The 25,045-nt window shown below is 40.6% G+C and overlaps 1 protein-coding gene across 2 annotated transcripts in view; it reads left to right on the forward strand.

The window, feature by feature from the left end:
* KCNJ2 (potassium inwardly rectifying channel subfamily J member 2) overlaps positions 1–25,045 on the forward strand; it is a 526,088-nt gene that overhangs the window by 476,426 nt on the left and 24,617 nt on the right. The window contains exon 1 of one of the 2 annotated variants that reach the window (XR_011377045.1): positions 3,365–3,476. The exons of the other annotated variant lie outside the window; for it this stretch is intronic. The gene's annotated coding sequence lies outside the window, so the exon portion shown is untranslated. Of the gene's footprint in view, positions 1–3,364; positions 3,477–25,045 lie in introns of those variants that run through there. 2 annotated transcript variants of the gene reach the window in all.

Raw genomic sequence — 25,045 nt, forward strand, 5'->3', positions numbered from 1 at the left:
AGGCTCTAAGGATGTCGTTTCTAGATTTTTAAAAGACATGTGCTATGCTCTTTCCCTCAAACCATTTCTTCTAAACCAGTGGTTCTCAACCTGGGATGGGTTTACCCCCAAGTGACAGTTGGCAAAGTCTGGAGATGTTTTTGGTTGTCACACCTGGGGGAAGGGGTGCTTCTGGCATCTAGTGGGTAGAGACCAAGGACGCTGCAGAACAAACATCCTACAATAGACAGGACGATCCCCTGTATGACACAGAATTATCCAGCCCCAAATGTCATGGTGCCGAAGCTGGGAACCCCTGCTTTAAGCTCACTTTCCAAATCATAAGACAACGTCTAGTAGTTAATTGCAGAAATTATGTCAAAATGGAACTACGTAGCCTTTGACCGACATGCTGACCCGACGTACACATTCATAGAACTACGAGAGCATCAAAAGCCTGAAATGATCTAGCCTCGTGAAGAGTCTGGACAGACCCATTCTCCCATTTGTTATTTCTGTGTGTTTTTCAGGACTTTATCATTCCCTTTACAAATGTTCCCCTTCAAGAGAAAACTCTAAACAGGGGTCTAGGATGCCAATTTCCCTAAAAATAAATAAAACAAAATAATAGAGACATTTCAAATTAAGTAAGGGCAAAAAAAAAAAAAAAAGCTATAAAATGTAAGTGTGCCTGGTAATGTACTATAGTTCTTTTCTTTCCTTTTTTTTTTTTTTTTTTTAAGGTGCCTATTGAACTGTAAAAGAAAAAGGCATTTGGTGGGTCAGAGTTGCGCTGAATTCCTCATCAGAGGGTTTCCTCTCCTAGAAAGCTTTGTAGACCTCTATGAAACAGACACAGTGGGGTGTGAAACTGTCAAAGGCAGACAAAAGGCTTCCAAGGGGCCTGGCGTTGCATTAGAAGGCCCTCGTTTTCCATCTCAGAATCGAGCTTGCCTGCGATGAAGTCTGTTTTTTTTCTGAAAGTTGGCAGAGGCTGACCAGTAAAATCTGGTCTTTGCCGGAAGTCGTAGCTACAGCGGGTGGCAAGGGTTAATATTCAACCCACCACCGCATTTTGCATAATCTCCCGGGAGATCTCTCAATGGATTTCCACTGCCACTGGAAATAATGGATCACAGCTGCAGCAGCCCTGGTAACACTTGATATTCCCATCACAGGCGGGCCAGCGCTTTCAGTGGAAATGAGAAAATCACTAAGGCTGGGCTGTACATTGTGCCCAGGGTCAAAGTTCCACAGTCGCCACCTCAAAGGACCTCTCGGCCCGAACCCCCAGCCCAGGTTGCTTCTGGATGGGATCTTGGATTCATCATCTCCTCATTTTAGGAAAAGTGCACGTGGGCAGGCAGGTAGGAAGGTAAGAGCCCCGTGAAGAGCCGCAGGGAAATGGACGTCTCCAGCGGACAGGGATTTGATTTCTGCTTTTCACAGAGAGTTTTCATCTCCTTAAAGGGGATCTAGTGGTATTCTTCCAAAGTTGAGGAATAAGCGGCCAAATGTGTGCTGTGATTTAAATGTAGAGAAAATGTTTCTCCATTCCCCATGCCTCCAAATCTCTCTCATCCAGTGGTCCTCATGCTAAGAGTCCATCGTAACAGATACCATTCTCTTGGGATCAAACTTTGGTGTGTTTTTTTTGTCTTCTTTTTTTTTGTTTTGCGGTACGCGGGCCTCTCACTGTCGTGGCCTCTCCCGTCGCGGAGCACAGGCTCCGCACGCGCAGGCTCAGCGGCCATGGCTCACGGGCCCAGCCGCTCCGCGGGATGTGGGATCTTCCCGGACCGGGGCACGAACCCGCGTCCCGTGCATCGGCAGGCGGACTCCCAACCACTGCGCCACCAGGGAAGCCCTTGGGATCAAACTTTGAATGGCAGAAATAGCTGGTGAAAATGCCTCCAGAGGAGGATGACAAATCCTTATTTAGAAAAGTCCTGACGCAGGGCACTTGCTGAGATTCTGAGACTATTTGTGTATCTTCCCCGCTCTGATCATCTGATAAATCAACACCTACTCAGGCATTCATTCATAGACTCAGTGACTAGTTTATTCAATCCTTCCTTCACCATTCATTCATTCACTAGAGAGACTTTTTAAATTTAATTTTTATTTTATGTTGGAGTATAGTTAATTTACAATGTTGTGTTAGTTTCAGGGGTACAGCAAAGTGATTCAGTTACATATCTACATATATCAATTCTTTTTTCACAGTCTTTTCCCATATAGGTTATTATAGAATATTGAGCAGAGTTCCCTGTGCTATACAGTAGGTCCTTGTTGATTATCTATTATCTAGTTTATATAAATATTGGTGTGTATATGTTATTCCCAAACTCCTAATTTATCACCGCCCCCCACCTTTGGTGACCATAAGTTCACTTTTGAAGTCTGTGAGTCTGTTTCTGTTTTGTAAATAAGTTCATTTGTATCCTTTTTTTAGATTCCACATATAAGTGATATCATATGATATTTGTCTGTCTGACTTACTTCACTTAGCATGATAATTTCTAGGTCCATCCGTGTTGCTGCAAATGGCATTATTTCATTCTTTTTTAGGGCTGAGTAGTACTCCGTTGGATATATGTACCACATCTTCTTTATCCATTCTTCTGTCGATGGACATTGAGGTTGCTTCCATGTCTTGGCTATTGTGAATAGTGCTGCTATGAGCATAGGGGTGCACGTATCTTCTCGAATTATAGTAGACTCTTGTTGCTTGTCAAACGTTTGCTGGGCACAGTGCAAAGTCTATGGCTTAATGTCATTTTTACAGGCACATTCTTTATTCCCATCAGCCACTCTGGAGAAGCAACCACTCAGGCTTTCTAGATCCTACAGTGATTCCAAACAAGCCCAACCTTCACCACTCCCCCGCACCACTGCATTGCAAACTATAACTATATATATAAAACATAATGTTTTATTTTATACTTTGTATGATGTATTTTTCAATGCTATATATTGTGTATCTATATGTACATATATCTTCATGCATGTAGATAAGGGAGCTTCGTGAGACCTCCCCAGGAATCTCGCAGCCCTCAGCAATGCTGAAAATTGGCTGGGACAGCATTTTAAAGTATCAGGAAACACTGGGGCTACTCAATGATGTCATGGACGTCCCTTGAGAAAATGTGGTCATTAAGTGAGTTGCATGTGGTGATAAGAAGCCATTAAAATAAACAGAACTTCTATATAATTACTAAATTTCCCAGAAAAACAATTAGAGTGCTTGAGACATTCTGTGTCTGTCTTCCACCGAGTTCAAAGTTTCCGCTCCGCCCATTTTCTGAAAAGTGCTTGTTGAAATTGTGCAGCATAACCAAAAGAGAAGAGAATCAGAGGCCCCTCTGGAGTATCTGACAGCAATTTTTGCTATGTTTAATTTTCTTTTAAACAGTTGGGAGCTCTGAAATAAAATGGAATAAATGGACATTTTCTATGTGAAAAAACGTGATCACTTTCAAAGCCCTTTGCATGAGGTAAGTTCTGGGTTGTAATGCTAAAACAGCAACTTTGTATTATAATAAGTCATATATATGGGTGTGTTATAGACTATGTATACATATTATGTAACAGAGTAGTTTATGTGTGTGTGTATAAACTCTCATAACTATTCATTATCTTATTTCTTTCCTTAAAAGCCAAGCTCTTGGCACCTGGAGTTCCAGGATTAGAAATAACATTCCCATGAATCCTTATGAAAATGTTGGAATGGTAAACATGAAAGCATTCCCTGGAGTATATTTTCCTGTGAATTAAATATAAAGGGAAAAAAACTGGATAGATTGAATTTGCATCTTTAAGACTAAGATGGGAGTGGCAAAGAGACAGAGGCCTTGAGAAGTTAGGAGAGGGTATTTGAAGGCATGTAAGTCACGGACACAATCCACGGACTTCACAAGTTTGCTCTGGTCCTGCCTCACTGACTGATATTCTATGGGCTCTTTGATTTAAACCCTAATCAACTGTTCCCCTGTGTAAGGAAAAAAAAATGTATCCCTGGACTCTAAGCTAATTTTTTGTAAATTAAATCCTATTCTTCTTTGAGTATATAACTATCAGAAAAGCTTTATTTTTAAAGTATAATAAACGATTAAATTATGTCAACCCGAGTTACATAGCAGGGCTCACTCCCCTGACGGCTTGGCTATCTTTGCTGTCTCAGAATGACCCCCTTAGGTGAAAACGACTGTCCTCCTGGCCACCCTAAAACACTTAAGCTTCTCTTTCTTTGTACTCACATAGCATCCTCTTCTTATTGCCGTCATGGCATACATTTCCATGTATATTAATTCTTATTTACACTTGTTTTGCCTTACCTCTAGAGTATATGCTTCTAGAAGACAGGGGTGAGTTTGTCTTTATCCAAGTAGCATCAGGATCCTCTGACTCAGTGCCAATGCTGAGTAAAATTTGTGAGATGAATAAGCAAAAGAATGAATGAGTGGGTCATTTGGCTATGATTTGTGGAATGTCCAGCTAGAAAGATGTACTTATGCTTTCCTAGCATATCTGGCATTTAAGAGACATGCTTATAGCACATTATACATCTCTAAGGATACAGAAGATGGAAGACATGACCATTCTCCTAGAATGTCGGGGAGGAATGTCTGGAAAGCTCTCATTTTATAAATAATCTACCAAATTTAAACCTTGTTCAAGTGTTTATAACAGAGAACATGTTTTTAGTGGTTGCCAGAGAGCAATGACTTCTAGCATCTATTAATATTCTGCCAACTTTTGGTTACTAAATTTATCATCAGGGATGAATGTTATTTTCTGCACCGTATAGAATTGTCTGTTAGAACTGAAACTAAATTTAGAGAAATAACATACAGAATTATGTGTAGGCTTCACTCGTACGTGTATAAAAATAAATACCGTGTGTGCAAGTACTCACGTACTTAATGTGGGCCATTATTTAATGTGGATAGACCTCTATTATTGATATTTTCACTAACAGAGGGGAGCAGAAGCACAGATAATTTTAAAAAGATCTGTGGTTCTCTTCAGAATGCATTTTTAACCTTTAGATTTTATAGGTTTGTGTTGTTTTTGAAACCAGCTTTAAACAAAGTGATGAGGTCACCCTGAAGACCTAATTCCAAGTGAACTGATCATTCTAAAGGTCCCCCCATTCTGCCTCTAAATATCAGAACCTGTTCCATGTTGAGAATAGGGAGCATCTTCTTCCCTCGGAATACCGCACAGCATCAATTTATGACTCAAATTCTTCTTAGAATTAGGACATTGAAGGGTCTCGGTTCTATGGGAATGCCTTTACATCTTTAGTTAAAATAGGACTAAATGCAGTATAAAGAGATGTTGACAAAAATCAAGTCCCAGAGAAGATACAGTAAGTCCCCTACACACGAACCTTCAAGTTGCAAACTTTCAAAGAGCGAACGAGCATGCCGTCAACGTCAGGCGCGAGTGAAATTGCACTTGCCCTCCGTCTCCTGTTGCTGGCGATCCTTCAGCTCTACCGTCTCCCACCTCCCCTCCCTCCTCCAGTCAGTAACTCTTCTTGCCTGTTCACTCGATGCCAGCCCCTGTATGCCAGCTGGTGTACTATACTGCTGTACTTTTCAAGGTACTGTGCTGTAAGATGAAAAATATTTTATTTTTAGTGTTTGTTTTTTATGTGTTATTTGTGTGAAAAGTATTATAAACCTATTACAGTACAGGACTATATAGCCGATTGTGCTCGTTGGGTACCTAGGCTAACTTTGTTGGACTTACAAACAAATTGGCTTACGAACGTGCTCTCAGTACGGAACTCGTATGTAGGGGACTTACTGTACATGACTACGTATTCTCTGTCCCTTGCTAATCTCCTTGGACTGAAAGCAGCTGCAGACCTCCCGCGGGAATGGGCAGGGCTGCCTGGCAGCTGGGGAGCACCTGTTGGGCTGGGCTGGTGTTTGTGGCTGGTGTCCATTCTGATTGGACAGAGCATCTGTTTCCGATTGGCTGTTGCCTACGCTCTACCGGTTCTTAAATACTCTCAATATCAACCCCGGGAACAGGTAACCATGCTGTATTCTTGATACTTGGACATTTCATCAGTGTCCTGAAGAAGGTTCCCTGTATCAGAATTTGATTGAATGAAGGTTACATGTGGCCAGTTCCAATACGGAGGGGCAAAGGATGCAAAGCTCTGTGAAATAGATGTCTAAGTTTTAGAATACTTTTAAAGAAGGTAGATAGAACGGCAAACAACACAAATTACCGATTAACAAATTTATGTTAAGTACGTCAGGTAGGCAGTATATCCATTGTATGACTCCTTGGCAAATCAGTGCTGTGAATGACTCAGGAAAGTAAGGATCCCAACTGGAGGTTAATATACTTTACTTAATTATGGATTTTCATTTTTACAAAGCATCCTTTTTTTCAAAGGTAGTCTAAGTGAAATTACATTCCTATCTGTATTTGCAAAGAATACATGAATGGGGTAAGAATGAAGACTTCTCCCTAGTTCCACTTGCTACTCTTGTCCGAAATATAAAATCAGGAAAAACAGGGGGGCAGGCAGTTCCAGGATACGGAGTGGCGATAACCCTGCGTAGAACTGAATCCACCTCTACCCGACATTTGACACTTGAACAAATAAACGAATAACGGCACCTCACAACTATTTTGTTTTTAAGTCAGGCTGTGAAGGTGCGCTTAGTGGCTAGACACAGCTGGAAATAATTGGGAAACAGAGGATAGTGCAAAAGAGTTTTAAAAAAAACCACATGGTCTCAATGATATTTTCATAGTGCTCCGAGCAATTTTCTACCACCGGCAAATGGTTTCAAGACTCTCCAGCTCAAAATTACCTACAAAACAGAAATGCCAAAAAAGGTAAACTGCAATGCATTAGGACAAAACAACCAGTAATTCTGAAGGAAATTCCTTGTCAGAAATGTGAATGAGACACTCGGTGGCACAAACAGCCACGGCCCAAACTTTCATCCAAATTGTCACTGTGCCGCATCCACTGCAGTGCAGAGGGTCAGCAGTGATTCACACACGATGCTGAGAAAGGCACTGAGTCACCTGCCTCTGTTTATTTCTGCGGATGCTGGTGGGGAGGAGTTCTCGAACAAGCCGATGAAGGTGTTCCTGTAAGTGAATAACTGTCTACTACGAGAAAACTTGTGTCGCAATAGGCAAAGCCTTTATTTCTGGTGACAGTGTGAGTCAATAGACATGTTAGTCAAAGAAAGGCTTATAACATCTTTCCCCATAATATGTCCTATCATGAACCACCTACCTACCAGCAGTTCAGAAGTTAAAAGTTTTACCCCTAATTTGTGTCTCCTGTTTTGCTCGTGATCGATAGTGACATGACTTCTATTGAATTGTATTCTCTAGGGGCATAATGCCATACATTTCTTCCTTTACATTTTTTAATCATGAAACAGAATGATGTCACGTGATGATGTCATCGATGATACGTCAGTCTTTCTTTAGCCAGTTAAATATATTAGCAACTACTTATTTAACTTACTGCACACAAATAACGTTTCTAAGCTCTTTACTCTTTACATGTGAAATTCACTTACACTTCATAAAAGCAACTTATTATCCCCATCTCACAGATAAGAGCATCATGTTTCAGACACAGTCAGCAGACGGCCCAAGATGATACAATTTGTTGTTCTGGAATGGGACTTTTAATTTCCATTTTCTTTTCAAATACATGAAAAATAGACAGGTCAGAAAAGAGTAAACCTAGCATAGGAGTTAATTATTTTTCATATTAAGACACCATAAACTTGCATTGTTGCAAACTCTTGTTCATCTCTGTGAAGGCCAAATACAAAACCCTAACAATTTCCTAAATTAAAGTGTTTTCTTGTTTTGCTACAATGTAAACAGGACGGAGATTTGGGACTGGATCAAAAATAATGCAATATAAGAGGAGATGATTAAGATGCAAGATACCCAGAAACCACTAGGGGATGTTCAAAACGTGTGCGATGTTGGCAAAGCTTAGCAGTAGCACACATGGATACAGCCAGAAAGCTTCTCTAAAGTTTCTTCCACAAGGCAGATGCTAATTGAAGAACATTTTAAGACCTCTTCCTAAGCGCTTATATGCTTCCATGTAGTCATAATCTACTTACTTTAGTTTTCCAAGACAATTAAGAGCGGTTTTACCTCCATGAAAAAGCCAGTTCTCTGTATTCTCAACACTTTGGATAAGGGTGATGTGGTACCAAGAATTGGCAAACTACAGACTCCAGGCCATTTTGATCCTTTTCCTGTTTTTGTAAATAAAGTTTTATTGAAAACCAGCTAGGCTCATTCATTTATGGATTGTCTATGGTGGCTTTCACTCTGCAACAGTAGAGCCAAGTAGATGCAGCAGGGACCATCTGGCCACAAAGCCAAAAATATTTACTGTCTGGTGCTTTACCGGAAAGGTTTGCCAACCCCTGACCTAGATGATTGTGGCATATGTTTAAAAAAAAAAAAAAAAGGAGAAGAAGGAAAATAAAGACTACTGAGAACTTAACCTTAGTAGACAAAGGGAGACAGAGTTGAAATTTCATGCTCCTTCCCAGACAGTGCCCTGGTCCCAGTGGCATGCCATCTGTCATGGTACCATCATGACCATTATTGCAAAGGACATCTATTTAGCCTAATTGCAGTACTGCCACAGATGGAATTTGCAGAAAGAAAAGAAAAGTTGCCAGAGTCTGTTAGTTTGAGATAACATTTTATTGAATCCTCATCCTATTATAGAATTTCAGCTCCCTTACTTCATCTCTGCCCAAACAGTCAAACTCCTTCAATGTTTTTAATAAGGGGCAATTATTTTTATAGGATTTTAAACAAATCTCTGTGGAATTCATATATTTTTCAAAACTGTCATAGATAGTATATTTTAGTACAGAATCAGTGTTGAGTTAGCTATTTCACACAAAAAAAGGATGTTAAAATGATTGAAATCATGGGAGAAAAATCACTAGTAGACACATACAAGTGACTCATGTAGGCATCATCTCTTACTATTTAAACTGTGGCACAGAAAGTTTGAATAACATGAGGATTTGGGTGCTTTATCTCTAGCTGTGGATACAAATTAGCACTCCAGGACTTAATGGGGAATTTTGAATTAAAAATGCAAGGAATGATCCAGAATTCCAGGGACTTAACGACCGAATGCCACCAGGTAGCTCAATATTCTTGATAATTTAGCTACCAAACAGCTCAGAAAACTTTGCGGGGAATGATAAAATTATATTGGCACCTAATGATATAACCAAGTTTGTTATTACATACATTAAAACTTTGTATGGTTCAAATCATACACCACCAGGTATCAGCGATATAAACATTTGCTCTAACATGGCTTGGTCTATTAGGAAGCTATTAGACCTGTTTCTAAGAGAAGTTAAAGCAGACCCTGTAACATATTTGTGAAATAATGGATTGGCATACTTAACCTATAACTGCTTTCTGCTATCTCACCACTATTTTTATGTGACTTGGGCACCCCAAGTTTATTTTTAACAAAAGGACTGTCCTAAAACGTATTGGAGACATTATATCATTCAGGAAACCAAGCAGAAAATTAAATTAATTTGCTTTTAGTTTGTCTTTTTAAGCTATTAATTTTTTCCTTCACCAATTTGGGCAATAAAACTGCCCAGTCATCAGTAAGACACACAAATACATGTGATCTATATTCTTTAAATATGGCTTATACTAAATGAGATTGCATTCTTTAATTTTTCTGATAATATTAAAATTACCCCATAGAAGATTATAGAAGCGCAAAGGTGAATAAATAAAAATATACATTCTGATAAATGCTTCCACTTACTTGTAAATGCTAATTAAATAGTTAGAGGGGGAATGGGATAATACAGAGATTCTGTTAACACTGTTTTTGTCTTTGAAGACACACTGGCAAATCAAGCAAAAACATTTGAACCTTCGTCTGAATGAGCATAATTTAAAAATCTGTCCATTTTCCAGAAACTAATATGATGAGTTGTGTGAACCTTTGGTTTGATGTTTCATTGACCACCCAGACCAAAGGCAATTTATACAAATCTTCTGAGATACACCCATCCATTAAAAGGCCACAAAACAAAATGCCAAGTAGCACACCCCAGTCAGAGTGGATGCAGTCATGTCCTAGAAATTATTCAATGAATCGTCTATTTCTGGTTTGTGAATGAGCTATTCTGTCTCAGTTGCTCTTACGCTTAAAATAGGAAGAAAATTTCCACACCCAGAATCCAGTTACTGTGCTGCTTATTCTCTCTGCAACTAGATTCCAGTCTCTGCCCTTAATCTCTCCTTCTGCACCTGGAGACCGATCTTGCAGTATGGCTGCACCTGAGCTCCTTGGATATTTAGTTTCAGGTTGGGTTTGGTCAATGGACAGCGCCGACAGGAAAAGAAAGGCAGAAAGAGAGAGACAGCCATGTTTCTCTGATTTTTCTCAGCTGGGCTGCAATATTGGCGATATCTATGTCCCTCTACCTATGGCCACAGCTCCTAAGGGGTGACCCCTCTGCTGTGGCCATGGGTCTTACCGGTGCAGGCAATGCCCTGCTCTTGCTTTGCCCTTTCAGGCTTGGAGATGGGAACCACTGCGAAGCATTGCTCATCCATGGACATTTCAGCATCCTTCGGTGGCCCCTGACACCCTTCCCACACCTCTGTAAATAGATGCTCCTTTTCTTTCTAGCTTTATTGAGGTATAATTGACAAATAAAGATTGTGTATATCTAAGGCATACAACATGATAGTTTGATGTATGTATACATTGTGAAATGATTACCACAATCAAGGTAATTAACACTTTCATCAGCTCATATAGTTATCCATTTTGTGTGTGATGAAAACACTTAAGATCTGCTACCTTAGCAAATTTCAAGCACACAGTAGAGTATTATTAACTATAGTCACCATGGCATACATTCGATCTCTAGAACTTGTGCATTTTATAACTGAAAGTTTGGACCTTTGACCATCATCTGCCCACTTCCCTCACTCCACCTCCAAGCCCTTGGCAACCATGGTTCTACTCTCTGCTTCTGGGACCTTGATGTTTTCAGATCCCACATAAAATTGAGATCATACAGGATTTGTCTTTCTCTGTCTGGTTTGTTTCACTTGGCCTAATCTCCCCCAAGTTAATCCATATTGTTGGAGATGGTACAATTTCCTTATTTTTAAAGGCTGAGTAATATTCCATTGTGTATGTATACCACATTTTCTTTATCCATTATTCATCAGCGAACACTTAACTTGTTTCCATATCTTTGCTATTGTGAATAATGCTGCACTGAACGTGGGAGCGCAGCTATCTCTTTGCGGTCCTGATGTCATTTCTTTCGGATACACACCCAGAAGTGGGATTGCTGGGTCATGCGGTGGTGTGTGAATGAAAGGGACTTTTGCATACGACGGGAGTGAATGTAAATGTGTACAGCCATAGTGGAAAATAGTAGGGAGATGCCTCAAAACAATCAAAACTAGAACCGCCAAGTGATCTGGCAACAGTACTTTCTCACACAATGCTTTTGAGCGTATCTTGTCTTCCCGTGAGGACCTGCCTAGAAGACGTATCACCCTCCGACAGATTTCCGAATAGCCACAAACGAATTTGCTTTTAACAATGTATCAGTAAAGATTAAGTGTAAGATAGACAAATGAAGAGAAGAAATGTTGCAGGTTAATTCAAGTTTTGTTGAAACGGAAACAGTGAGTTCAGTGTGTTGGCGGGGCTACTTTGTGAGGCATTCTTTGGGGATGGTGAAGGTCCCGTTTCTCAGGATATTTTGAAGTCTTCCACCACAGATTTGATCTCAATTTCTAATAAATCTATTGAAAAGTGAAAGGCCACAAAAGCCAGTAACAGAACAGTAAAGACAACAGCCGCCTTTGCCCTTGATGTGTGTAGAGTAACTAAAAGATGTTTTGCTCTCAAGATGCCTCCTCTTGAAGTCACCAGCAGTTTCAGCCTGCTGACACTGCTAAAACCATACTTTGAAATTTAAAACTGAGAAGGAATTTCTTTATTACAGGCAACATTTTCCTCTTTCTTGAGGCTATTTAAGCCATCATATTAGTGAGTCATGAGCAACTGAGGACCATTTGGAATTACCTGGAAGAAATGCATTAGTGATTAATCCAGATAACCTCTGTATACTTAGATAAGCCTGTGACCCTATCTATATGTATTTCACATAGGTCAATTTTTTTTTTTTTTTTTTTTGCTATACGCGGGCCTTTCACTGTTGTGGCCTCTCCCGTTGCGGAGCACAGGCTCCGGACGCGCAGGCTCAGCGGTCACGGCTCACGGGCCCAGCCGCTCCGCGGCACGTGGGATCTTCCCGGACCGGGGAATGAACCCGTGTCTCCTGCATCGGCAGGGGGACTCTCAACCACTGCGCCACCAGGGAAGCCCTCATAGGTCAATATTTATATTGATAAATATAATTTATTTATCAATAAATAAACCATGTATTTGTATCTATAAAATGTTATACAGCTAGGGAATGGATTGCTAAAATATTAAGAACAGTAGTATAATAATAAACTTTTTGGTGGAAATGGACCAAATACAATTACATCTGTGTTTTTAGCTTTAGAAGACCCAGGGAGAATCATGCACTGACATATATCAAAATTGTAAATAAATAAAAAGTTTCACATGACAACCATATAAATTAGTTTCACTAAAAACCAGGTTGATCTGTTACTTTTTCTATAAACGTATCCCTCCGTCTGCAGCATAAAATAGTAAAACCTGTCCACTGTAAAACACTATTGTAGTTATTTTGCCAGCCAGAAACACACATTGAATGCGATCTGAGTTCTTGAAAATCAATGGAAATGTGGTGCGTGAAAACTGAAGGTGTAAGGGTTGATTGTTTGGCAGCATAACAGCTGTCATTTTGTGGAGACTGTATATAATCCCAATGTAGATTTTGCATTTATTACATTAGTCACCCGTCCCGCTGCTGAAAGTGAAATGGTTACAAATGGGTTTCATCAAATATTATACCTTCTATTATTCTTAGTCCCAACCTTAAAAAAGGCTGACTGACCCAATCAATTTGCAATGTTTGCATTATTAAGAACATATTCTCTTCATACCATTGAGAAAAGCATCTGTAGATCAGGTTCTCATTCCAGACCATTGCCTCTGGACAAAGCTTTCTTCTTAACAACATAAAAAGTAAAAAATGCAGAAAACAGTGAGTCCCAGAAAATTCGGTTTAAATGCCCAGCATTCTTTTAATAGAAATTGCAGGTAGAATTTCATCTGTATTAGTCAGGGTTTTAGAATAGCAGGTAGGATGTGTATCTAACTGTCAGATTTCTATGAGTAATTCAATTGGCATGGAATAAATTTGGTTATATTTGTGACTGCTTGGTATTTCAAGGTGTTTTTTTTTTTGTTTTTTGTTTTTTTTTCCATTGTGGAGATGGACCCAGATCTAAAAACCATACATTGTGGCAATATTCCCCCTCTGATGACCTAACTCCACCTATCTCCCTCAATAAGTCCCACTTTGAAAAACTACAGTATATTTCTGGTTGCGTACGATCAATTGAACCCACATATTTATCATTTCTTCCTCCCAAAACTCCACAAATAAGAGTAAAGGAGGGACGTCCCTGCTGGCGCAGTGGGTGGGAATCCGCCTGCCAATGCAGGGGACATGGGTTCGAGCCCTGGTCCGGGAAGATCCCACATGCCACGGAGCAACTAAGCCCATGCGCCACAACTACTGAGCCTGTGCTCTAGAGCCCATGAGCCACAACTACTGAAGCCTGTGCACCTAGAGCCCGTGCTCCGCAACAGGAGAAGCCACCGCAATGAGAAGCCTGCTCACCGCAACTAGAGAAAGCCCACGTGCAGCAATGAAGACCCAACGCAGCCAAAAATAAATAAAATAAATAAATTTAAAGAAAAAAAAAAGAGTAAAGGAATAGGGACTTCCCTGGTGGCGCCGTGCAGATTCTGCCTGCCAATGCAGGGGACACGGGTTCGATCCCTGGCCCAGGAAGATCCCACATGCTGTGGAGTAACTAAGCCCATGTGCCACAACTACTGAGACTGCACTCTAGAGCCCACAAGCCACAACTACTGAGCCCATGTACCTAGAACCTATGCCCTGCAACAAAGAGAAGCCACCGCAATGAGAAGCCTGCTCACCACAACAAAGAGTAGCCCCCGCTCGCCACAACTAGAGAAAGCCCGTGTGCAGCAATGAAGACCCAATGAAGCCAAAAATAAATTAATTAATCTTAAAAAATAAAGAATAAAGGAATAAAAAGGACATAATGGAGGAGGCCAGCCTACAGTATCGTTTCCAATGATCCCTGCTTCCTGGTCTTCACAATCTGTGCAGTCTCCCCATATTGCTCCAAGGTTGGTCTGTTTGACCAATATCATACGGCAAAAGTGAAGTCGTGATGTTATGTTATAGAAGAATATTGCCTCTCTTTCTCTCTCTCTCTCTCTCTCGTCTGTCTTTCCCTCTCTCTCTTTCTCTTCCGTCTCTCACTCTGATGAAACAGTCTATTCTATTGTGAACAGCCAAACGGAGAGACTTAGGTGGGGAGACTCTGAACCTTCTGGCCAATAGTCAGCGAGGAACAGAGGTTTGCCTCCAACTATGTGAGTGAACTTGGAATGGGTTGTTCAACCCATTTGAGCTTTCAGATGACAGCAGCCCCAGATGAAAGCTTAACAGCAATCTCATGGGAGACCCCAAGCCAGCACCCCCCAGCCCAGCCACTCCCAGATCTCTGAGCCCCAGGACCTGTGAGATATGATCAGTGTTTGCTGTTTTCATCAGCTGGGCCTAGGGTCCTTTGTTACACAGCAATGGACAACTAATACATAAATGTACAATGAGCAAGAACTCAGCAGTATATTTCACAAACAGTGGATAAAGAAATCAAAAGCAATTCAGATGCTAATTAGAGGCTTTTGCAGGAGAAGTTATCAGTGAGGATCGATCTAATTCATGTCATAGCACTGCAGAAAGGCTCGGGAATTGGAGTCACGAAATATCAAAGGAGTTGACAATAGAGCAAGAGGGTAAAAACAGAAGAATTAGATGCAGGTGTGTATACGAAACAGCCTGATCCCAATATTATATCCTCTACCTAAATGAGAGAAAGAAGATTCTGTGGAGGCAACAAACCAGAGAGCTCCAGGCTGTGGGAGCAGCTATAGTAGAAGGTTGGTGAGAGGTGATGAACTGAAACCAGGAAGGACAAGGGAAAATTCATGCATCAGATAAAATAATGCTCTCGGTCCCCTTCTGACTCTCAACTCAAGCATATGTTATCGAGGGCTATCTACCTGCAAATGCAGAGAAGGAAGGTTTTGATTCCTTCCAGGAAAACACACACACACACACACACACACACACACATACACACACACACAGCGTGCATGCACGCGAGAGAGAGAGAGAGAGAGAGAGAGAGAGAGAGAGAGAGAGATAAAGAACCTATTGTTTGGAGGTCCCTGACAGAACACCAGAACCCCACAAGTTGATAAATCCCTGACACACCAGTTAAAATGAAACCCACCAGTTGATAAGTCCCTGTCACAAACATTGACATTCCAATCAGCTTTTCAATGCTTTATCCTTAAATATAAATGGAAAGTTACTTTTTGTCAGACATTAGAAGAAAGCTTAAACACCTAAAACATAGAGATTAAAAAAAAAACTGTTAAAATAAGTCAGTGGAAATAGATACAATACAGGAATTAGAGTAAAACTTTTAAAACACATAATTTGGGCTTCCCTGGTGGCACAGTGGTTAAGAATCAGCCTGTTAATGCAGGGAACGTGGGTTTGATCCCTTGTCCGGGAAGGTCCCACATGACGCAGAGCAACTAAGCCCATGCGCCACAGCTACTGAGCCTGCGCTCTAGAGCCCACGAGCCACAACTACTGAGCCCACGAGCCACAGCTACTGAGCCCGTGAGCCACAACTACTGAAGCCTGCGCACCTAGAGCCCGTGCTCCACAGCAAGAGAAGCCACCGCAATGAGAAGTCTGTGCACTGCAATGAAGAGTAGCCCCTGCTCACCGCAGCTAGAGAGAGCCCGTGCACAGCAACAAAGACCCAGTGCAGCCATAAATAAATAAATAAATAAATAAATAAATAAATAAATAAATATTTAAAAGAAAACAAAAAAACACATAATTTATAAATTTAAATTTATAAGAGAATATAAAATATTGAATCTATACGCAAGAACAGGGTGTAAGAAATAAGAAATAGAGAAAAATAGTTTTGGCAAATAAAAATAAGAGAGTTACACTTCTTGAAAATAAATAGTAGGGTGAAAAAATAACTTTGAGACAAGTGTCGGAGAGTAGAACAAAAATTTTAAATGATCAGTAATAACAGAGGAAACATAAGAAAATTAGAGAGTTGGTACATGAGGTCCACAGTCTAGCTAATACGAGTCTCATAAAGAAAAAGAAAAAGCAACATGAGGGACGTGAATTATCAAAGATCTGTTAGCAACAACAACAACAATCTTTATCAGAATAAAACTTGAAATTTTATGTTTTCCACTGACAGGAAAAACTGAGGGAAAAGTTACAATAAAAAGTCAATGTGGTTGACAACTACTTGCAAATGGACATTCAGATAAAGGGTTCATTGACCCCTGATCATATTTTTATTTTTTTCAAAATGGTAAACCTTCTGTGTATAGCCAATTATCTATTTCCTTACAACGTTAGGTTTAATTATTATTTATATTTTCATTTTGTTTTAAATCACTTTCCTGATTTACTCAATATGCCATCTTTCTTTAAAACTCAAGCAGCCACTATTTGTTTTGTTTTGTTTTGTTTCTGGTTTTGCCACCCGTGTGCTGAACACAAGTGTTCAGGGTCTAGCCATATTTACTTAGGTCCAGTTTTTCATCAGCCAAGTGGTAAAAGTTAATTTCATATTGGGAAAAATGTTGGAATATACAACATGTGATGCAAAACATCCCTTCCCACTCATTTATTTATGTATTTTTTCTTCCCTAAAGTATAGTACATGCCTAATGCCTTCTCACATGTATTAATTTAATGAAATGCCTTGCTTGCTAATGATAGGATTTGAGTTCTGGCAGGCAATATTTAGGGTATTTATTTTTAAAAAGGGATAATAGGTGTATTTATGGGCAAATGGTCCCATTTCCCTTAGAGAGTCATGGACATTTTTTGAAGCTTATTTTCTTGTAAGTATAAGCTTCTTCCTCGGTGTAGACCCATTAAGAGTGAATCTAATTTCAACTCACATGTAACATACCAAATATTTGCATTCACAGTGATCTATTTTTTACCAAAGACTGGTAGTCAGTGTGGTCGCAAGTCTATAACCTGTGCCTGGAGTGGAAGGAAAATATGTATAATATTTACATATATAACTTTTGATATGTTTATATGAAATATTTAATAATTTAAATAGAGCGGTAGTTTCTACTTTTTAAAATAGTATAAAGACCCGTGACAGTGGCAAAGTATCTATTTCTGCCTTGCCTCGAAAGAAAGCGTAATTAATCTTTCAGAAGTCATTTATTAACCCAGAGGATGATTTCACAACGTGGAATCCACCTGAGGTACTTCGGTCAATATGTGTTTAATTCTGACCTTGGAGACACTACCTCATAAGGCACAGACCAACAGCATGAACATGACAAAAGAGCCTCTGAATATTCTTACTGGGGATGACAGTCCTGGGCAGGGTAAAGCCATAATGCCAAGGTCAGTGGTGAGACACTGACTTGGCCAACCTTCGCCAACTTAACCAAGCGTGAAAACAGGTCTCCAGCCAAGTCTGTCGTGGTGGCAAAGGAAATTTGGAGAAGGCTTCACTCCACAGTTGGCTTTGAATGAGTAACAGTTGGTTAGCGCATTGTGATTATGAGAATAAGACCATGGACATGATCCCAGCCTCGTCCAGTTAACATCATGTATTTCCATGACCACCAACTGCACCGTTAGCCTTGCCAACAGTATTAGAGATGCTCAGGTTTGGTTACCAGGACAATTGAGCAAGAAGCAGCTCAGTATAACTGTGCTCAGAGCTGGGGATAAAAAGACTTGGATGACCAGGTCAGCGTGATTAAAGTTGTATACATCCACATTTTATCGTTTTTCTACCTATACTGAATTTTATCATTTTAATTTGGGCTTAGATTAAAATAATGTATAAATGGGCAAGGCAGCAGTCTAGGTCAATAGACTGATTTTTACCACAGGGACCCATGGGGAAGCTCCTGGAATTTAGAAGATGAAATGCCCACATTCTGCATGCTTCGGTTTCCTAGTTAATGTCCAGCCGAGTTACGGTGTGTAGGAGAGTCCAAGTTTTCAAGTCAAAATCTTCACACTCATGATTTTCAGAGGTGAAACCATATGATTTAGAGGAGTACAGACTCCAAGTCTTCCCTCCCCTCAATTTTCCTGATATTTAAATCATAAAATAAGGGTAAGTGGAGAAGCTTGCTGATATTAGGCTCCTTTCAATCAGATGATAAAATAGCAATTTGCAAGCTGTGAAATTACTTTCAGAGCCATGCAAGGGTACATGCAAGTTGAGGACAACAGCTGTTCTAGGTGGTTTCTTTGCTGAGAAATGGTGCTGATGGAGGTGTTGCAGTGACTAGAGATGACAGTGAAAATCATGGTGGTGTGGGTGTTGGTTATGGAATGGGTGGTGGAGGCGAGGACAAGGGAGACGGTGGAAGCCTTGGTGGTGATATTAGAGGTGGGGATGGTGCTGGAAGTGGTGCTGATGTAGACGGTAGTGAAAAGGTTGTGGTGATCAGTTATGGCGGGGGGGCTGTTGATGGCAAAGCAGAGGTGATGGAGGAGCCTTTGATGGCAGAGGCAACGGTGGTGGTGGAGACGGTATCAGAGATGGATGTGAGGTGTTTGGGTTGGAAATGGTGGGCGCTGTGCAGGGGATGAGTTGCTACCTTTTTCTGAGCATCTCTTTTCTGTGTGAAAAAGACAATCAGTGTTAGAACTCAATATTCTGTTGCTGCCATAACAAATCACAACAAACTCTGCCACGTGGAACACTGATTATCTCATCGTCCATCCTCCAAAAGTCCAGGCTGACTCTTCTGGCTTCTCTTCTCTCCAGGTTTCACAAGTCCAAAATCAAGGTGCCAGTTGTCTCTGCTCTTAGACGGATGCTGTGGGAAGAACACTTTTCGGAGCTCTTTCAGGTTCCTTGCAGTTGGAGGTCTGAGGGCCCCGTTCTCTTGCTGGCTTTCAGCAAGGGCTGGTCTTTGCCCCTGGAGGCTGCCCACACTCCTTTTCACTGCAGCCCCCCTCCGGCCATAGTGGGTCAAGTCCATCATCCTTTCAGTCACTGTGCTCCCCTTCTGCCGTATTTCTCTGACTGCTTCTTTTGCCTTCCTCTTCTGCTGCAAGGGCTCATGGGATTACGTGGCACCTCCAGAGATTATCACCCCATTTTAAGATCAGCTGATTATTATCTTTAGGTACACTTGCACGTTTCTTCACAGTAGTAACTAGCTTGGGTTAGTGTTTGGTTGACTAACAAAGGACAGGAGACTTGGGGGGTACATCTTGAGAATTCTACTACATATATAAAATCTCCAGTACCTCCCTTCAGTTGAATGGATCTTCAGTTTGCCAAATGGACTGGAAATTAGGTGATCTAAATTTTCATTGAACACTCAAAGAGACTGCCTTCTAAATGGTCTCCCTAGCTTCAGTTACATAGCTATGAGAGTCAGCATCTCCCTGGACTTTTATTTACCTGGTATCTCCCTGCCAGATATTATCCCTGAGGCCTTAAAGGTCAGCATGCCAGCCTGGGACCATAAACCTTCCTGATACATGTTTCTTTTCCTGACCTCCCTATAGGACTCGCCTGCCTCATTTATTCTGAACCAAGCATATGCTTTTTTGTACTATTATCTATCATACCTATATTTTTGTCATGTCCCATAGATTCTAACTTCCTGGGAATTGGTGTCATATTTTATACTTATTTTTCATCTTTGCACTACAGAGGAGTGGAGAAGGAGGTGTTGTCTTAATAGCATCACTAGTATAACATTAAGGGCACTGGGTGTTGAAAATTTTGTTGTTACAACAAAAGATTAGGACTATAAAATCTTCACGCACCCTGGGAGAAAGAGCCTGAGCAATAAATAAGACTAGGGCTGCAGCAAACAAACAATAACATCAACAGCAAAACCCAAATTAAAAGCCCTACCAATTCCCTTGTGTCTTTTTGTGAAATCTCCTCCATGACTAGATGTTTGGATGAAAAAGCATTATTTCCTTACATCTTCTCTGTAGTGACGCCAATGCCCTTCAGACAAAGACCTCCAGAAACTCAGCTGTAGTTAAACAATTTGGGTTTATTTTTTTGTTGCAGAAAAGAAGACTGTGTACCATGAAAAACCCAGGGGGGTGTTTCAGTAAGAGGGTGTTGGAAAGAACCTGTTGCGAGAATTGGGCTTTAGTTGGGTGCTTTAGAGAAGGGCTACGGAAGAAAGAGTTTGCTCTAAATTAGATCAAGCAGGACCATTTTATGATTATCTCAGTAATTCTTACTATAGAGGAAAGATTAGGACAAAGTTCAAGGTCTAGTGGGTACCTAGCTGTCTACCATTTTAGCCAAGAGAGGGTGCTGTTTGGTATTTTGTGCGTGGCTTTTTTTGAATCTGTGCTTTAGCCAAATGATGAAGTGTGAAGTGGCTTTGTTTGGACCCTTTTGCATTGGTCTCGGGGTAACCTTGCCTGGGTCTGGCATTCTGTAAGATGGGTCATGCTCCACAGAGCGTCATGGGCTAGTGACGTGTCCAGGCTTCCTCCTGGATGTCAGATTCACTTGTTTTCTTACTTTCTCAGAGGTACACCAGTGGTTTCATTTCTGAACCCAAGAAAAAGTTTCTTTATGGTTATAATGAAATGATTCCTAATATAAATTGTATTTATTGATTTTTTCCCCCTAATTTTCCAGTTTGTTTCCTTTTATTTTTTTAATTCTTTTTCAAATTCTTTTCCCCTTTAGCTTGTTACATAATACTGAGCAGAGTTCCCTGTGCTATACAGTAGGTCCTTGTTGGTTATCCATTTTAAATACACTGCTGTATTTATTATGTATTTATTGATCTCAATTCCAAAGTACTGTTTATAAATATAATGATGATGGTGATGATGATTATAATGGCATTAATAACAATAACACCAATGAAAGGAAAGCAGAGGACATGAGATGGGAAATGAGGGAGGGGTGAGAATACCTTGGCGAGTGCTAACCATGCCCCAGCAACTGCTTTCTCTTGTCTAATATACGTGGAACCATTCGGGGTAGGTATTTATTATCTGCATTTCTCATATAAGGACATTGAGAGGCCAAAGTTTGGTTAATTTGAGGGCGAGAGCAGCTTGTAATAAGCAAGTATCTTTAGTTGATTCCCCAGAAGCAGAAGATTCATATAAAAGTTGGGTTTTGCGGGGAGGTATGACTGACATATAACATTAGATTAGTAGAATGCATGTTTTCTAAAGAGTCTTCCCCAGGAAATACCAGTGGGGACTTAGGGAAGTGAGATGGGGAAGGAAGGCAGGCCAGGCATTCGACAAAGCCCCACAAAGAGACTCAAAAAATAAATAAACAAAAATTTTAAAATTATTCAAAATCACACACACACACACACACACACACACACACACACACACACACACACACACACACACACACGTTTTCCAGGAGGAACAAGAAGGTCCATGAACTCCTAAGGGATGGAAAGTCTCCTTGTCCACAAAGTGGGAGTCCGTGGTCCAGCAGCTCTGAAATGTCAGCAGAATCAGCAACGCCCAGAGAGCTGGTTGAAACATGGAGCTTCTCATTTAGTAGGCGTGGGGCTGGACTCAAGAAGTCTTATTATTTTTAACCAGTTCACGAGTGAAGCTGCTACTCTAAGGGCACCACACTTTGAAAAGCACTGATACGGACTGAGGACAGCCCTTCGGCCAAAGACACAGATGCTGGCTGTGGGGAGGGAAGCGTGGGAGCTGACAGCAGCTGCTCCAGCTTGGACCTCCATCTTTCTGTACCCAAATCTGGCCTCTCAGTGTGTGTGGGATAAGACTTCTTAATTGGGTAGCACAAGAAGGCACGGAAGAAGCCTATTTGAGCCTTGTCTACGTTCACTGAAGATGAAGCCCCAAACTGCACAGCTGGTTTAGAAGATGATTAGTGTGAGACCGAGAGTAAAATAAAAATCTGCGTTTACATACTTGGCGTTTTGGTTGGCACCTCGTGTTCTCCTCCGTGCTGAGGCCCTAAAACCATAGCTGCACATTTTCACTACCTTTAACCAACTCGTTCTAGCTGCCAAGTTCCAGAAGAACCGCTGCCATCACAGTATTCTCTAGGCTATGCATCTCGATTTAGTATTAAATAATTATTTTATTCAGTAAAGGTGATTATTTTTAAGTAGCTAACCAAACTTCATTTAATATTAATGATGTTCTAAGATATATCCTATTGATAAATTCACAACTCATAGATTAGTTTATGGATACCTTGCTCTAAATTTTGGGTTTGTGGAATAGGTCACTCTACCCAGGACCATAAAAAGCTCCACTTCTCCTGTCCAGGTTTCAACCAACAAGAGAGTTCCTTGTCACACTGGGAAGAGCACAGGGAGAAGGAATGTTTTGGAAAGAGTTGAGGATGAAAGTGGATGCAAGTCCCAGGTTCATCTGTGTTACACTTTTTCCCCATGGGCAGTCAGGATAATTCTTATTCTCTGTTGACTCGGGCCATCCGAGGGCTCTCCGTATGTTTACACACACATCTTCACTGCCCTCAGTGAGGTAAGTACATCAGGGTCTGGCAGAAGTAAAGGCTGTTCCATGCATTTTTCATGAGAAAAATTTCAATAAAGTGAAATAACTCGGTGTCCCAAACACTATGCCAGCAAATGGCAAGAAAGCCTGTTTACATTTGGATTGTGTAACCAGCAGAGCCTGGATTTCCTACATTCCAAGGCTGCCAGCCAGCCCTTCCAGTTACGCCATTAAAAAAAAAAAAAAAAAAAGTTCAATAAAAAAGAACTGTTTGAAGAACTACCTGGGAAACATATGTCATTAGAAAATTTCATTTAAAAGGATTTTTGGAAAAACAATTACCATCACATATAGGATTTCAGTTTATACAGGCAAAGTTCGTTGGGACTTTGACCCAAATTATCTCAATTATTTATATGTCACAAATACCGGAAATAGCCATATAGTTGAGGCAAAAATGGTTTGTTCTTAAATTTTCTGAACAAGAGTCATTCTTCCATACCTACTAAACACTGTGTATAATCCTATAATCCTTCAAATGTACTGAGAGGACATAATGTTAAAGTAAATAAATAAATACATGATAATTGGACTTGCAAGAGAGAACATAAATATAAAATATTTTCCAGTGTCAGCTAATATTCTTCTATAGAAAGTCGTGATTTTCAAAGTCTGGTCTCTAGATCAACGATATCCACATCACTTGGGAATTTGTTAGTATGCAAATTCTAGGGGTCCTTCTCCAGACCTACAGAATCAGAAACTTTAGTTTTAAGGGCCCAGTAATGTGTATTTTAACAAGGTTTTCTGGTGATTCTGATCCAAGTCAGAGACTCAGCAGATACGACTTAGTGACGAAATGATAACCATAGAACTCAGAATAGCGGGTAACACATTGTGGCACCATAGCAGAGGTAACAATTTTATTTTATTTTATTGTTTTTGTTTTATGTAAGCATATGCGTAAACAGAAGAAGAAAGAAAAGAGGAGACAGAGAAAGAACAGAGAATTTTAGCAGTATTATAGGCTATTTATTTTTGCCACATGGTTTTCAGTTTTTTCCCAAGATTTCTTCATTGAATATGTATTCGTTTGGTGATTAGAACTATGTTATTAGAGAGAAAAACAAGAGGTATCGTTGGGCATATTGTGGCACATTTAGAAACTGTGCCAGGTTCCAGCGCAGCAACGTACAAAGCAAACACCATCCAGGGTGTAGCAGGTGCACGTGAGCGGCTCTGTTCTCTTCATAAAGTATGGAAACTGTCATCACGCAGCTTATAACCACATTTTCACCTGCTCTTATGGTAGGTGTTTTAAACTGCTGGCACACAGCTGACTAAGACTCAGGCAGACCCTGGCTGAAAGGGATGCTGCCACAGGGACTTTCTTGTTCACAGTCCTTCTGGGAGTCCAGAGGCTCTCTTGCTCTGGTTTGCAAATGGAGGTATTCATGGCTTCTTTGTTAGACGTCTTTATTTTTTTTTTAAATGACTGAGATGGTGAATACTTACATTTTGGGAAATGTCTGAAGCCATCCTTGGAGAGTTGAGAGACAGAAATCAGACAGGTCTTTCGGAATGTCTGACTTGGTTCTATGCTGGAATTGCCAAGGAATTCAGAAGCAACTTCTATCCTCCGAAGTGTATGAGGTTTTTTATTGCTGCTCTAACAAAGCGTCATAAACCTAGTGTATCAAGACCACACGGATTTATTCTCTTACAGTCCTGGAGGTCAGAAGTTCTAAATTCAGGGAGTTGGTAAGGCTGCTTTCCTTCTGGAGGGTCCGGGAGAGAATCCATTTCCTTGCATTCTCTAAGCTTCTAGACGCTGCCTACAGTCCAGGGTTCATGGCCTCCTTCAGTCAATCTGACCTCTGTTTCCATCACCCCATCTCCTTTTACTTTGACTCACCTGCCTCCCTCTTAACTTGTGAGGACCACGGTGATTACACTGTGCCCACCCATGTAATCCAGAATAATCCTCCCACCTCAACACCTTTAACTTCATCATATGTGCCAAGTCCCTTTTGCCATGTAAGTAACATATTCACAGGTTCTGGGAATTTTAGGACATAAGCATTTTGGGGGAGCCATTATTCTGCTCATCATACAAAGGAGGAACGTTCTCAATGCTGAATTAGATTGTTGTTTATCCACGTAGCAAAAGAATATTGAACGCCTCCGATTCCTGTCAC

The sequence above is a fragment of the Globicephala melas genome, chromosome 20, assembly GCF_963455315.2.
Source record: "Globicephala melas chromosome 20, mGloMel1.2, whole genome shotgun sequence".
Classification (NCBI taxonomy): Eukaryota; Metazoa; Chordata; class Mammalia; order Artiodactyla; family Delphinidae; genus Globicephala; species Globicephala melas.